The sequence below is a fragment of the Haliotis rufescens genome, unplaced genomic scaffold, assembly GCF_023055435.1.
Source record: "Haliotis rufescens isolate VD_foot unplaced genomic scaffold, xgHalRufe1.0.p SCAF_16, whole genome shotgun sequence".
Classification (NCBI taxonomy): Eukaryota; Metazoa; Mollusca; class Gastropoda; order Lepetellida; family Haliotidae; genus Haliotis; species Haliotis rufescens.
In genome coordinates, this window is record NW_025963846.1 from 31,548,854 (window position 1) to 31,563,012 (window position 14,159).

The window sequence follows — 14,159 nt, forward strand, 5'->3', positions numbered from 1 at the left end:
TAGTTTATGTTTATGTTTGATTGTCTCTGATTTTACTCATCTTGATGGTGAATACATGACACTTTTTATGGATAGCAGCTTCTTTGATTCTTTGTGAGGTACTTCCTCTCCTTCATCAGGTGAATGATCAGGTGATAAGCCATCACAGAGAGTAGAAGAAGTGGCTATATAGAGTTTCATGTATTAATGTTCTTCTAACTTATAGATGCCTATCAAAGACGGACTTTGATGCTGTCAGAAAACAATCAAAATGATTTAGTTGGTCTTCTGAAAAAAGTCCGAGTATTGACACTTTTAAATGATTGCAAAATGCCAGATCGTGTTGGATGGCTGCCATGGTTTGGCACAGACTGGTCGAGACGTCAGCAAGCTGTGCACTGTTCCGATGACAGATGGCAGGTTTATGGAGATTTCACAGTGATATTGCCACTGAAATATAGCCATTTATTGATTCTTCAAAGAGATGGCTTACAAGTTATGCAAAATATTTTCAAGCTTAAGTATGGTATTTATGTTATAACTGACAATTAAAGTTTGTTTCAAGGCATCAATTTGTAATCTGAGCCTACATGCTGAAAACAACCGAGAATAATTTAAATGTAAAAAAAATGCATTCAATTTTTATTAATATTATTGAAACAAGTTAAAACGAGAATATATATATATATATATATATATATATATATATATATATATATATATATATATATATATATATAATGAAAGAACATGTTTTATAAGCAGAGCGTGTCATAGAAGGACTCACTTGCATACTACAGTTCTGATTGGTTGACATACTATGTTCGGTGTTACATGCTCACGGTAATGTCTTTGTTTGGGAAAATTAAGTCAGAACTCAAAACCTGTGGGTATATTATGCACACATCCCTCTACACAGCTGTATATTTAGCAAAAACAGGGGATTGTAATATCATTGTATACAGGAAAATACAATATGTTATTTCAACAGGTTGTTATTTTGTGATTGTTTTCATGAATAATAATTTGTCTTCCTAGCCTGACGTTTGTGATATGTATCGTATTTGCTGCGGTAGAAACTCACATTTTTAGTCCACAAGTCCTCATAATGATAGACCGCCTCCGTGGTCTAGTGGTAGAGCGTCCCCAGCTGCGTCATACCAAAAGACATTAAAAGATGGTACTTGTTGTTACCCTGTCTGGCGCTCGGCATTAAGGGGCTAAAACAAGGACTGGTTGACTCGGAGTCAGTATACTGTGTCTGAGTAGGGTATTCATGTTAAACTGCGACATGGTATCTCAGTGAGCTAGCACTATAAATCGGCATCAGTCCGGACTAGTACAAGCAGCCACACAAACACACACACGTACATGCACGTCGCTATATAAGTGCAATAATCTTGGACGCGACGTTAAACCCCATTTCACATCACCTCACCTTATAATGATAACATAAAGCAAACCCCTTAAAAATGGCAAATTTCTACAAGTCCTTATGATACCTTAACTATTGGGCAGCTGGGCAAGGACTACAGGACTAGTGCCAATTTTTTATGCTGTATTCATCACACTGATATTCGTTACAGCTCAGGCTTAGACGATACACCAACAGTGTGATCCAATATGTATCACGACACCTTGGTCACAATCTGATATGTATCACGACACCTTGGTCACAATCCGATATGTATCACAACACTTGCAAGTGCTCTTGACGGTGGTGCGTAGGCCATCTTTTTCATAGACAGGATGGCCAAATACCTGGCACACTAACAATGTACTGTTGGCAGTGTCAAGTATGGCGCAATGGATGAAAATATTTACGTTTTCACTACTCATTTTCACTAGTAATTAGTGTTTGGTGTTACATTCAATAAAGAATACATTTAAGGTAAGAATCAATACTTTTTACTTTGTGTGCGATTGTGATCGATACTTGTATCGAGAAGTAACAAATCGCAATCCACCGATGCATCTGTGTATCTTCCCACTACAAGTTACAGCCCCAGATCCGAACTCTGTCAGAACTTATGCCGAAGACGAAGTGACACTAAGTGACGCTGTGTTGCTGTGGACATCCCAATAGATGTACGATAATGAGATGACGACACACTGATGGCTAGGCATTGTCTTATATGCAGAGTTTAAGATTACTGTGTGTATTGTTTCGTTAACCAAACCTAAAATAGCAATCAGCTGTACACACGATTTCTCGGAATCTACCAGTCATTACGTTAAAACCTAACCAATAATAGAACAGAAAATTTTGATGCAATGATTGGAAGAAATAGTATCTGAAACTATTTTAGGAATTATATATTCTGATATCGTGTTATTTTAATGGCAGGTTTTACTATATGTATTTGAAATAATAATAACTATGACCAGGCTTAGTGGTAGCACTTTCGTGTATTGTCGGATGTTTAATGAATGGAACAATTTGACCAGACCCGTGGATGTTTCGCGAGATCTCAATATTTCGACATGTAGCAGTCATGCTACGACAAATAGGACTGTTAACGAGACAATGTATGACAGTTATGATATGTGTATCCATTCTCTGCCAACAAAGGTTTGTTTCAAGGTATCAATAGCGGTAATATGATCATGGTTGCTGTGATTAATGTGAGTTGGTGCTGGTAGTGGGTGTTTAGTGTTGGATATGAGTGGAGTTGGTGTAAGTGGGTGTTTAATGTTAGCAATGAGTGGAGTTGGTGTTTAATGTTAGCAATGAGTGGAGTTGGTGTAAGTGGGTGTTTAGTGTTAGCAATCAGTGGAGTTGGTGAAAGTGGGTGTTTAATGTTGGCAATGAGTGGAGTTGGTGAAAGTGGGTGTTTAATGTTGGCAATGAGTGGAGTTGGTGAAAGTGGGTGTTTAGTGTTGGCAATGAGTGGAGTTGGTGAAAGTTGGTGTTTAATGTTGGCAATAAGTGGAGTTGGTGAAAGTGGGTGTTTAATGTTGGCAATGAGTGGAGTTGGTGAAAGTGGGTGTTTAATGTTTGCTATGAGTGGAGTTGGTGAAAGTGGGTGTTTAATGTTGGCAATGAGTGGAGTTGGTGAAAGTGGGTGTTTAATGTTGGCAATGAGTGGAGTTGGTGAAAGTTGGTGTTTAGTGTTGGCAATGAGTGGAGTTGGTGAAAGTTGGTGTTTAGTGTTGGCAATGAGTGGAGTTGGTGAAAGTGGGTGTTTAGTGTTGGCAATGAGTGGAGTTGGTGAAAGTGGGTGTTTAATGTTGGCAATGAGTGGAGTTGGTGTAAGTGGGTGTTTAGTGTTAGCAATGAGTGGAGTTGGTGAAAGTTGGTGTTTGATGTTTGCTATGAGTGGAGTTGGTGAAAGTGGGTGTTTAATGTTGGAAATGAGTGGAGTTGGTGAAAGTGGGTGTTTAGTGTTGGCAATGAGTGGAGTTGGTGTAAGTGGGTGTTTAGTGTTAGCAATGAGTGGAGTTGGTGAAAGTGTGTGTTTAGTGTTGGCAATGAGTGGAGTTGGTGAAAGTGGGTGTTTAGTGTTGGCAATGAGTGGAGTTGGTGAAAGTGTGTGTTTAGTGTTGGCAATGAGTGGAGTTGGTGAAAGTGGGTGTTTTGATGTTTGCTATGAGTGGAGTTGGTGAAAGTGGGTGTTTAGTGTTGGCAATGAGTGGAGTTGGTGAAAGTGTGTGTTTAGTGTTGGCAATGAGTGGAGTTGGTGAAAGTGGGTGTTTGATGTTTGCTATGAGTGGAGTTCGTGAAAGTGGGTGTTTGATGTTTGCTATGAGTGGAGTTGGTGAAAGTGGGTGTTTGATGTTTGCTATGAGTGGAGTTGGTGAAAGTGGGTGTTTGATGTTTGCTATGAGTGGAGTTGGTGAAAGTGGGTGTTTGATGTTGGCAATAAGTGGAGTTGGTGAAAGTGGGTGTTTAATGTTTGCTATGAGTGGAGTTGGTGAAAGTTGGTGTTTAATGTTGGCAATGAGTGGAGTTGGTGAAAGTGGGTGTTTGATGTTGGCAATAAGTGGAGTTGGTGAAAGTGGGTGTTTAATGTTTGCTATGAGTGGAGTTGGTGAAAGTTGGTGTTTAATGTTGGCAATAAGTGGAGTTGGTGAAAGTGGGTGTTTGATGTTTGCTATGAGTGGAGTTGGTGAAAGTGGCCAAAAGGCCTTAGGTTAGTGATATTAGTTATCACCTTGACACTTTCTAAATGTGCTGGAGATGGAAACTCGCTTCCAAAGTAGAGATCACTTGGGTGACATCGACAGTGAAATATTGCATCACAATGCCTTGCAGACCATTGTGATGTCATCGATTACCATGAAGCCACAATCAGATGACATCACTAATATCTCTGCCACTAAGACTGTACTTTAAAGACTGCTTTTTACACTGACTGAGCGTCGGACTGGACTCAAGGCTTGAAATATATGTCCATTGTTTCAACAGAGGGAGATGTTGTTGAAGTCCAGGAATTAATCAGCATGTAACATGTTGGTGTCGACAGTCATAGGTCACTTGGATCAACATGTCTGGACATTGTCCTCGTTGGTCAACTTGTCACACAACTTACATAAGAGATAAGATTCCGTCCTGCCGGAGGACTGGGCCTGTGATAGCCTGGACAGAGCTCCGAGATACGACCACAACACGGAGATACGACCAGACCTGTAAGATTAACTGGCCACAGGAACACACGGGACCATGTGGCAACTGGCAGTATCAGTTGTCATGGTTTCAGACATTGACAAATTTTAATCCAATTGTCCCGAAGATTTGTTTCAATGTGAAAGAAGGTTGTATCAGAAATTGATAAACTCATGAAAATATCCTGCTGCCATTTTCCTCCAGCGAACTACGTGAAGTCCGATGGCGGACGGTGTAGCACTTCTTATACTGATCATCAGTGCTGAGTCCACGCTGAATGACCGACACGCTGTCGGGTGACATGGTGTCAGGGTACCGAGGATGAGATTCAAACCTGGGTCTTCACAAGCTGATAGCAGGTGTGAACTTGTGTAGTAACTTATCATTATGGAAAAACTGGATTCATTGTTCACTCCGACTCGATCCCTGACAAGTTTAACTCAAGTATGATTTTAGTAAGCAACCTGTTTGTTTTCCGAGTAATAAAGGTCCCCGGCAACCTATGCTTGTCCCAGTGGTGACCAATGCATGGGGTTGTAAGGCTCGGTGACTGGCTTGACTGCATTCCACTATCTCAGTTGCGTCGATCAATACTCAAATAAATAAGCAATGAGCGCCCACTTTTGTCATTTTCTACGTGCCCAGGGACTTATTAAGCTGAACATGGTGGGTGTATTTAATATCAATTGATCTACAAAATTAAATGTTGTACTGGTTATTATTGCTGGAGGGGTTCAGGACACAGCAGATGCCTTGGCCTGCAGCAAGCTCTGAAGAGTAGTCTCCCTTGGCTGCTTGTAAAAGGTCCAGTCTCTGATGATGGTGGCTGTGATAGGTCCAGTCTCTGATGATTGTGTAGGTCCAGTCTCTGATGATGGTGGCTGTGATAGGTCCAGTCTCTGATGATGGTGTAGGTCCAGTCTCTGATGATGGTGGCTGTGATAGGTCCAGTCTCTGATGATGGTGTAGGTCCAGTCTCTGATGATGGTGGCTGTGATAGGTCCAGTCTCTGATGATTGTGTAGGTCCAGTCTCTGATGATGGTGGCTGTGATAGGTCCAGTCTCTGATGATCGTGTAGGTCCAGTCTCTGATGATGGTGGCTGTGATAGGTCCAGTCTCTGATGATGATGGCTGTGATAGGTCCAGTCTCTGATGATGGTGGCTGTGATAGGTCCAGTCTCTGATGATGGAGTAGGTCCAGTCTCTGATGATGGTTGCTGTGATAGGTCCAGTCTCTGATGATGGTGGCTGTGATAGGTCCAGTCTCTGATGATGGTGTAGGTCCAGTCTCTGATGATGGTGTAGGTCCAATCTCTGATGATGGTGGCTGTGATAGGTCCAGTCTCTGATGATGGTGTAGGTCCAGTCTCTGATGATGGTGGCTGTGATAGGTCCAGTCTCTGATGATGGTGTAGGTCCAGTCTCTGATGATGGTGGCTTTGATAGGTTCAGTCTCTGATGATGGTGGCTGTGACAGGTCCAGTCTCTGATGATGGTGGCTGTGATAGGTCGAGTCTCTGATGATGGTGTAGGTCCAGTCTCTGATGATGGTGGCTGTGATAGGTCCAGTCTCTGATGATGTTGGCTGTGATAGGTCAAGTCTCTGATGATGGTGGCTTTGATAGGTCCAGTCTCTGATGATGGTGTAGGTCCAGTCTCTGATGATGGTGGCTGTGATAGGTCCAGTCTCTGATGATGTTGGCTGTGATAGGCACAGTCTCTGATGATGGTGACTGTGATAGGTCCAGTCTCTGATGATGGTGTAGGTCCAGTCTCTGATGATGGTGTAGGTCCAGTCTCTGATGATGGTGGCTGTGATAGGTCCAGTCTCTGATGATGTTGGCTGTGATAGGCACAGTCTCTGATGATGGTGACTGTGATAGGTCCAGTCTCTGATGATGGTGTAGGTCCAGTCTCTGATGATGGTGGCTGTGATAGGTCCAGTCTCTGATGATGGTGTAGGTCCAGTCTCTGATGATGGTGTAGGTCCAGTCTCTGATGATGGTGGCTGTGATAGGTCCAGTCTCTGATGATGTTGGCTGTGATAGGCACAGTCTCTGATGATGGTGACTGTGATAGGTCCAGTCTCTGATGATGGTGTAGGTCCAGTCTCTGATGATGGTGGCTGTGATAGGTCCAGTCTCTGATGATGTTGGCTGTGATAGGCACAGTCTCTGATGATGGTGTAGGTCCAGTCTCTGATGATGGTGTAGGTCCAGTCTCTGATGATGGTGGCTGTGATAGGTCCAGTCTCTGAAGATTGGGTTGAAAAGATTCGGGCTCCGTTCAAATCTTGCAAGTTTGTTGTGAGATACAGAATTATCTTTTGTAAGTTTCTATCCTTAAGGTTTAGAGAAATTTTTGCAACTGGTTGCTCTAGGTAACCATATACAGGGATTATTCTGGAAGTTTTTACCTATGAAAGAAAATCTCCCCTGGTCCAAAAGCAATGAGATATTTTGGCTCACACACTGGAAACTGTGTTTGATTTTCAGTACTTGTGACTCGAATACTGTTGCAATTGATATTACAAGATTATATGGATATATCCTCGGATATCCTATTTTTTAACATAAATTATTCCACTGCACATAAAAATATTAGCATTAGTATTAATAAAACATTACATTAGTACACAGTTTATATTTCTGTTGATTGTCTACTTTAGGAGAAATTACACTAATATTTATGTATTTCTGTTCATTGTCAACTTTATGGGGAGTTATTCGCGAGGACAATTATAGATCGTTTAGGAGGCATGTTTACCACCATCAGCTGTTCATGTCGATTGCATGCAGGAGACAACAATCTGCAGTTATCATATTTCGACAATGTGTGTTTAGATCACAGGAACTCGTTAATGGTCAGTAAATAAAAATATATACCCCAAACTTACATATATAGGGGGTATATATTTTTCTTTACTGACCAATAACGAGTTCTCGTGGTTTAGATCGTAACTTAATATATTCAAAATGATGAAATGAAATAGCGACAGTTGGCAAAACATACATGTATACATTAGTTACATTCCAGTGATTTCGGCAATTTTGCTGTCTTCCCCCCCTCCCTGTCTGTGTTGTGTCTCTGACCGTATCAATTTAAATCTTATCAACAGGGACTTTTCATTTAATTAGAAGTGACAGTCCAGTATATGACGACTATTGCGGGGGGGGGGGGGGGGGGGATATAGAAATGGGTTCCGTCCGTGTGTGTGTGTGTGTGTGTGTGTGCCCGGAGCATAACTCAGAAACCATTAAATATTTCTCTACGAAACTTTGCATGTCTATCAGATTCATGCTGAACTGGTGCCTTTTGCTAGTTAGGAATTTTATAAATTTTTATTTTTCACGTTTCCATGGCAACAAGTTGGACTTAGGTTCTATAAGGGTGCTGTTCCTTTCCAGTGCGTAACTCAAAACCGTTAAATACTTTCTTACAAAACTTTGCATGTCTTCTAGGCACATACTGAACTGGTGCCTTTTGCTATTTAGGAATTTTATAAATTTTATTTTTTACGTTTCCATGGCAACAAGTTGGACTTAGGTTCTATTGGGTAGTGAATGTTTCTGGAGCATAACTCAAAACCCATTCAATACTTTCTAACAAAACTATGCATGTTTACCAGACACATACTGAACTGCCTTTTGCTATTTAGGAATTTAAGAAATTTTTATTTTTTACGTTTGCATTGCAACAAGTTGGACTTGTTAGTGCTGCAATTAGGCCATTTACAAAAAGGCCCAGTTAACATAGGTCACAGGAGCTAATGGCATTGCACACAACCAGACATGTCATATTGGCGGGGGATATGAGTATTTCATGCTTGTTTAATTAGCAACAATTTAGTCATTTATTTCCCACAGAAGGCAGCATGTTTTCCATGTGCAGCAGACAGAAATGTCACCGGAAGTTGAAAAGACTGTTGCCATTCACGATGTTTATGAATAACATTTGAAAGATTAACTCACAGTTTTCAAGTTTAATGGACAACTCTGGAAGTAAATGTATTGTAGTATAATCTACAAAATCTAAATCAAACTTGCTGTTTGGCCACTAGAAATAGTTCAAAATTCGTAATTCACACTCAGTGACCATTCTTGCATGAAGGTACACTTGAATTTAAGTCTTTAAAAATACTTTTAATGACTTGGTGTTGTAGATCATGTAATAAGATTTTTGTACGCTACCAAAGTGTATTTATTGTAAAAACAAACACTTGTTTTGCCAATCAGTGATAAAAAAATGTTGCGCACTCCACCATTGTCAGCTGATGCAAAGCTCCATGCAGTGATTTAGGAATCGGTTTTGCATAGTAAGAGATAGCATTTTTATTGACATTTTTAGGTACGGTAGATAATTTTATTCAAGCAATGCGACATTTTTTAGATAAAACTATTGAGGTGAGGTGAGGTGAGGTGAGGTGAGGTGAGGTGAGGTGAAATTGGGTTTAACATTGCGTCCAAGATTATTGCACTTATATAGCGACGTGCATACACGTGTGTGTGTGGCTGCTTGTACTAGTCCGGACTGATGCCGATTTATAGTGCTAGCACACTGAGATACCATGCCGCAGTTTAACATGAATACCCTACTCAGACACAGTATACTGACTCCGAGCCGACCAGTCCTTGTTTTAGCCCTTTAATGCCGAGCGCCAGACAGGGTAACAACAAGTACCATCTTTTAATGTCTTTTGGTATGACGCGGCCGGGGATCGAACCCCGGATCTTCGCCTCTCCAGGTGGACGCTCTACCACTAGACCACGGGGGCGGCTAAAGCTATTGAAAGATGTACACGATCGTGCTGATTGAATGTTGATGCGATATCTATGACAACTATGCGAGAATATCGCGGAGTCGCGGCCTAAGTCAATCCCTGCATATACAGCATTGTTTGTGAGATGCACATGGACACTTCCTCTGTATCTAAGCGAGTCTGATAGTTTCTGCAGTGAATTCAACATGTTAATGGTGCAGAATTAGAAAGATGAAATTCTGGGGGCTGAATAAATCTTGCATTATTGACAGGAAAAAACTAATGAGGTAATAATTCTTACTTTTAAGACGCAGATAATTATTCTGAAACATCAATAACATTGATGAGAAAGTGGGATGCTGTGAATGCTTGCTGTCTGACTGCAGCCCGTGGTTGGTGTGTTATTGAACATGTTTCTGATGACACTCACGGCAAACTTAAAATATTACCTATCTTGCATATAAAAAAAAAGTTTGAAATTGAGTTCAACAAGTATGCGTCTGTTTGTAAGGTGTTACTTATATAAAATATATGTTTGTTTATAGGGACATACATGTACCGTAAACTATGGTTATATCAGGGTATGAAACTCCCCAAAATTTCAGCCAGACCACAGGACTGGCTAGCTGAAATACTTGCCAGCCCTGAACAAAACCTGCCTGCCCACTATAATCATATGTTTCTCAGGATAAGCTAACAGGGTTTCTTTTTGGTTACATTTTATCATTCATCTTTACATGTGAATTAATGCTTATCATTGGGAATTATTTAGAATATTTTCACATATGAAATATAACCTGACCGTCGGGCAGGGGGATTTGAAAATCTGGCAGCCCGAGTTGAAATCAACCCGTCTCGGACGGTCGGGCAGGCAGGTATTTCGAACAAACTCAAAGGGACCACTAACTTTAGTTTGTAATAACCCAGCTGAGCGGTAGAAACTAACATTTTTAGTACACAAGTCCTTATAATGATAAAATATAGCAAAACCCTTAAAAAGGACAAATTTGTCCTCGTCCTTATGATTCCTTAACTATTGGGCAATTTGACAAGGGCTATAGGACTAGTGCCAATTTCTACCACTGTAACCTTAGTTTGTTTTAAGCATATATACAACAAATGGACGAGACTAAAAATACATTTGTTATATCGGTCAGTTTGTTATAACTTAATATAAGCGTGTTCATTATTATCGTAGTTTACGGTATATGATACCTATGTATGTTAGACTGTATAAGGCTTAATAATAATATATGTTTGTTTGGTGATACGCTTGGTTTTACGCCGCTTTTAGCAATATTCCAGCAATATCATGGCAGGGGACATCAGAAATGAGCCTCACACATTGTACCCATGTCGGGAATCAAACCCAGGTCTTCGGCGTGACGAGCAAACGCTTTAACCACTATACCCCCGACCCAGGCCAATGATAAGTTGTTATGAGGTAGTATGGTAGGCTTTCCATTCCGAATGAGTGAGTGAGTATGGTTTTACGCCGCTTTTAGCAATATTCCAGCAATATCACGGCGGGGGACACCAGAAATGGGCTTCACACATTGTACCCATGTCGGGAATCGAACCTGGGTCTTCGGCGTGACGAGCGAACGCTTTAACCACTAGGCTACCCGACCACCCCTCCATTCCGATTGAATGAATCTAGTCCTCCACCAGGGCTGTGGAAAATATGTATTTTATGAAAACAAAACCTAGTTTTATATATAATCAAGTCTAGCCTGCTATAGCCAGCATCAGGAAAATTAATTCTTTTAATTTTAGAGGAGAGAAAAGTATTCTGTAATAAAAGTTTTCATCGACTTTAATTTAGTCTGGAATGAGCGTATCATTTGTCTCCTTCAACTGAAGCTCCCTGCAGGGTTTGGCTCCCCAGTCCTAAACACAGCCATTATAAATATCAAATGAGGTTACATAGCCAAGTGCTTTCTGTCATTTGCTGTAGTAAAAAACAGAAAAAACCTCATTCCAGCCACACTGGAATGTCATTGAATAGCGATAAACAGACGAGGTTGTAAATTAGTGACATTTAGTCGCCAATCAATGTGTATGGTACATTTGTTTTCAATACATTTTTTTTTTCTTGTACATGGTGTATTAGTGACAACAGATTACACACAGCAATGAGCGATGTTTGTTTACTTGTGTCACCAGCTTTCTATGGTTGCAACAGCTGCCGTAAATTTAACAGGACAACTTGATTTTGCATCCTGTTGTGATAACATGACTTGTGTATTTATTTCTTTGAATTAATGGCTCCAGGCTACAATGCTTAAAAAAATATACAGTAAATGTTTTTGAAATTGTAATGAGAAATGTTTAAATCCCAACACAATGTTAAAAACGCCGACAAAGACGAGTATGACGTGAATATTCCCGTCAGTATGTAATTGTGGACATATTGCATCATATCCCTGACGCTGGACGCCTTCCTGGTTCAATCTACAGCTACTTAAGTCTCCATCATCATCATCATCATCATCATCATCATGTCCGGTTTAGTAGACACGTACAACAACAATGACTCTCACACTGGGAAAATAACACTGTTATAGCACGACTCTGAGTTTAGCAATTGTCAAGCATAGATGTGTTTGCCAAGGTCTCGTTTGAGCACAAGCCGTCCAAGCAAGCCACACATCAGGAGCATGCTGTCACTGCATGTCCGTCAGCCTTGCTCACTTCAAAGGTGCTCGTAATCAGCTGGGAGATTGTGTTGCAGAAGGGTCCATTTCACGACGCTGTCATGCAGCATGGTTAGTGGAGTATTACTGTGCCTGTGGATTTTACCTTGGATTTTACTGTCGTGGATTTAGTTGTGGAAACCAAGGTAGGTGACACTCTAACTGGGAGGGGGGTGGGGGGGTTCTCAGCTGGAGGGGACTGACATTTTGATGGGATATCGGGGAATGTTGTGGGGCTTGTTGACTTTGAAGCGGTGACAAATTTGGCATGTTGTCAGATTGTTTGTAGGATTCAGACAGACACACTTGTGTGCCTCTGATATTGAAGACAAATGTAGCTCTCGACTCTCAGCAGGGGGCTTAAGTACTCTCAAACTGTTTAGTACACACGTACTGTGGGGGGAGTTGATTTCAATTTTGATCGTAGGTGTGACATGATCCTAGGTGTGACTTTATTATAGGTGTGACGTGATCATAGGTATGACGTGATCATAGATGTGATGTGATCATAGGTATGACCTGATCATAGATGTGACTTTATTACAGGTGTGACGTGATCATAGATGTGACTTGATCATGATGTGACTTGATTATGGATGTGATATTATTATAGGTGTGACATGATCATAAATGTGACTTTAGCAAAGGTATGCCTTGATGCCATGTGTGTCGTGATCATAGATCTGACTTGATTACAGGTGTGAATTGATCATAGATGTGACTTGATCATGATGTGACTTCATTATAGATGTGACTTTATCAAAGGTATGACTTGATCCCATATGTGTCGTGATCATAGATCTGACTTTATTACAGGTGTGACTTGATCATAGATCTGACTTGATTACAGGTGTGACTTGATCATAGATGTGACTTTATTACAGGTGTGACTTGATCACAGGTGTGACTTGATCATGATGTGACTTGATTGCAGGTATGACTTGATCATAGGATCATAGGTGTTATTATTCCCTATAGAAGTCAGTTGTTTTATCTGTGATGTTTAAACTGGAAGAGAAATTAGGAAACATTATGGTTTTGATTTACACATTTTCTGTCAGATTTTCCAATAAGACTTGTCAATGTATCCGGCAGAACCTGCCGTTATGTCTTCTCTGATCAGCCGATAAATCTACCACTGTTATTATTGTCAACACAGACTGTGACATGCTTCCTGCAATACAGGTAATTTGCTATAAATATACATCCTTAAAATGTATTTCTGGCTGTTTATGAGAAAGACAAAGTGTGGACAAGCAGGATTGTCCTGAGGGAGTCTTGGTCACGGAGAGATATGCCATAACTGCTATTATCATTGATGGAGTCAAGACAACAAAGACATTTGCTCTACCACCCCACACCGAGAACACCATACACGCCCACCCAACCCCCGACCATGCCATACACACCACCCAACCCCCGACCATGCCATACACACCAACTCCGCCCTGACCATGCCATACACGCCCACCCCAACCCCCGACCATGCCATACACACCCACCCAACCCCTACCATGCCATACACACCCACCCCAACCCCCAACCATGCCATACACACCCACCCCAACCCCCAACCATGCCATACACACCCACCCCAACCCCCAACCATGCCATACACACCCACCCAACCCCCAACCATGCCATACACACCCACCCCAACCCCCAACCATGCCATACACACCCACCCCAACCCCCAACCATGCCATACACGCCCACCCCAACCCCAACCATGCCATACACACCCACCCCAACCCCCGACCATGCCATACACACCCACCCCAACCCCAACCATGCCATACACACCCACCCCAACCCCCGACCATGCCATACACGCCCACCCCAACCCCAACCATGCCATACACACCCACCCCAACCCCAACCATGCCATACACACCCACCCAAACCCCAACCATGCCATACACACCCACCCAACCCCCAACCATGCCATACACACCCACCCCAACCCCAACCATGCCATACACACCCACCCCAACCCCAACCATGCCATACACACCCACCCCAACCCCCGACCATGTCATACACACCCATCCAACCCCCAACCATGCCATACACACCAACTCCGCCCTGACCATGCCATACACGCCCACCCAACCCCCA

The 14,159-nt window shown here is 41.8% G+C and overlaps 1 protein-coding gene across 2 annotated transcripts in view; it reads left to right on the forward strand.

Moving 5' to 3' along the window:
• LOC124113487 (nuclear receptor ROR-alpha A-like) overlaps positions 1-14,159 on the forward strand; it is a 129,139-nt gene that overhangs the window by 37,466 nt on the left and 77,514 nt on the right. Inside the window, exon 1 of one of the 2 annotated variants that reach the window (XM_046473852.2) lies at positions 11,844-12,187. The exons of the other annotated variant lie outside the window; for it this stretch is intronic. The gene's annotated coding sequence lies outside the window, so the exon portion shown is untranslated. Of the gene's footprint in view, positions 1-11,843; positions 12,188-14,159 lie in introns of those variants that run through there. 2 annotated transcript variants of the gene reach the window in all.